The following is a 2,808-nucleotide window of genomic DNA, read 5'->3' on the forward strand; positions in this document are numbered from 1 at the left end:
GGATGCCTTTAAGCTTGGGCTCCCTTCTGTTGAGAGCTGACCAGCCGTTGATTATGTAGCAGGGCTTCAAAAGAGGACTGTCCCAGCACTTCCTCCACCAACTGGCTCTGTTTCACTAGCTTTTAACCTTTCCAGGGCCTCTTTTCTTTTTGTTTTAAAGTGACTGACTTGAAAGCCTTATTTAACTTTTGTTAACCTTTTATTTTAAAATAATTTCAAACTTACAGAAAAATTGCAAGAATAGGACAAAACTCTTATATACCTTTCTTTTTCCAGATTCTCCTATTACCAACATTTTATCGTATTTGTCTTATTCTCTTTCTTCTCTCTTTCTCTACATATATATATGCACATATCATATACGTATATATGTGGCTATATATATTATACAGTCCTCGTTCGTTGTCTTCGTTATTCATGGATTCTATATTTATGAATTCACCTACTTTCTAAAATTTATTTGTAATCCCTAAATCAATTCTCTCTGCACTTCTGCAGTCATTTGAGGATATGTTCAGAGCAGCAAAAAATTGGAGTCACTCAATATACATGTTCCCAGCTGAAGTCAGAGGAAGCGATGCTCTGCTTTTTTTGCGAGTGCTCATGCTGTAAACGAAGTATACTGTGTAGTCTATACAGTGCCATGTTTTTCACATTTTTGTGATTTTTATTGGTTTCACTGTTTAAAATGGCCTCCAAATATAGTGTTCAAGTGCTATCTAGTGTTCCTAAGTGCAAGAAGGCTGTGATGTACTTTATGGAGAAAATAGGTGTGTTAGATAAGCTTCGTTTAGGCATGAATTACGGTGCTTTTGGTCATTAGTTCAATGTTAATTAACCACTATATGTATTAAGTAAGATATCTTTCAACAGAAGTGAACACAAAACAAGGTTATGAGGCCAGACATGGTGGCTCACGCTTGTAATCTTAGCACTCTGGGAGGCCGGAGCGGGAGGATCACTCGAGGTCAGGAATTTGAGACCAGCCTCAGCAAGTGCGAGACCCTATCTCTATATTTTTAAGTAAAAAATTAAAAAAAAAAAAACAACAAGGTTATGTATTGATCAGCTGGTAAAAATGTTTTCCCAAGCCAACAGGAACCTTATTGTGGATTTCTCCTAGGAGCAGTAGTTCAATATTTGCTCAGTGTTTATGGTGACTTCATAGGATATAACTACTGCAAATAAAGAGAATCAACTATGTATATTTCCCCCCTGAGCCATTTGAGAGTAAGTGTGGCCAATTGTCCCAATAATGTTATTTATAGAAAAATAACCAAATACAATAAAAACTCCCCTTTTTATCCCTTTCCTTTCTGGTCCAGGATTACACATTGCATTTTGTCTTTTTAGTCTCCTGCAGTTTGGAACTCTTTTTCAGTCTTTCCTTATCTTTCATGACTCAGACATTTTTGAAGTGTTCAGATCACTTAAACCTTTTAAGAATATTTCTCACATTGGGTTTTTTCAGTGTGTCTTCATGATTAGATTTAGGTTATGCATTTTTGGCAGGAATGACCATGGAAGTGATCCTGTGTCCTTCTCAGTGTGTCACGTGAGGAGACATGTCACGTTGACTGGCCCCATTACTGGCGATGTTAACTTTTGTCAGTTAGATGGTGTCTGCTGTTTCTACTCTATAAAGTAATAAGTATTTTGTGGGGAAATATTTTTGAGATCATGTTAATATCCTATTCCTCATCACACCAGTGTCAACTTGGTTTTGCATCCATTGATTATTCCTGTCTGAATCATTTTTTACTATAATGGTTCCTAAATGATGACTTTCTAATTCTTTTGTTCCAAGTATATTAGTTGGCATTCTACTGCAAAACAGAGCTTTTCATTCTCCCCCATGTATTTATTTATTTATTATATCAGTACGGATTTATGTATTCCTGTTTTATTCATTGGGTTTTAATCTGTTATTGCTCAAATTGTCCCAAATTGGGCCAGTAGGAGCCCTTTCAGGCTGCTTCCGGTGTCTTTTTGACATGCTCTCATCATTCTTTGAACACTTCCTTATTTTTTGACCCAATAAGATATTCTAGGTTCATCTTATTTTTCCCTTTTCCCAGACCTGAAAACCAGCCATTTCTTTAAGGAGCCCTTGTTCCTTTTAGTAGGGAATGGTATTTTAGAGACAATATTTGGTCTCTAAACATGCTCATTGCTAATGGGATGTCATTGCTTCTAGATATTTCCTATGGGCAGAGCCCTGGAGTATACTTTTTTTTTTTTTTTTTTTAAGATATGAGGTCTCTATTGCCCAGGCTGGAATACAGTGGCTATTTTCAGACATGATGATAGCTCACTGCAACCTGGAACTCCTGGCCTCAAATGATCCTCCTGTCACAGCCTCCAGAGTAGCTGTGACTACAGTCCTGTGCTACCACACTTGGCATGTATTCCTTTGTTTTTAATTAAGCCAGCCAGGCTATTTACCTATTTCTTTGTGATTTTTGACTTCCTGGCATTGTCTTTTTAAAATGCCTTGTTTCATATTTCATATTTCTCTAGTCCTTTCCATCCTTCTGCCCTTCCTCCCTTCCATAATTCAATAAATGTTTATCAAATACCTATTCTGTGCTAGGCAGTGTCTTAAAGGCTGAGTATATATTAGCAAATAAAAATGGCCCCTGTCATCACGAGGTTTACAGATAGGTTAAGGGAGGCAGATACTCCATTATGTGAATGGACAAATAGAGAGTTTCAGTCTGTGATCTCATCCTTTAGGTGTTGACTTTGTTAGAATAACTCAGATTTCTGGGGCTGTCTCACATTCACCAATGTTAATATTTTTATGGT

General features: G+C 36.9%; 1 protein-coding gene across 1 annotated transcript in view; it reads left to right on the forward strand.

Annotated features, from left to right (window-relative positions):
• The window catches only part of SFI1 (Sfi1 homolog, spindle assembly associated (yeast)), a 116,944-nt gene that overhangs the window by 50,773 nt on the left and 63,363 nt on the right, over positions 1–2,808 (forward strand). The window lies entirely within an intron of this gene.

Source organism: Propithecus coquereli, unplaced genomic scaffold (assembly GCF_000956105.1).
Source record: "Propithecus coquereli isolate 6110/MARCELLA unplaced genomic scaffold, Pcoq_1.0 Scaffold567, whole genome shotgun sequence".
Classification (NCBI taxonomy): Eukaryota; Metazoa; Chordata; class Mammalia; order Primates; family Indriidae; genus Propithecus; species Propithecus coquereli.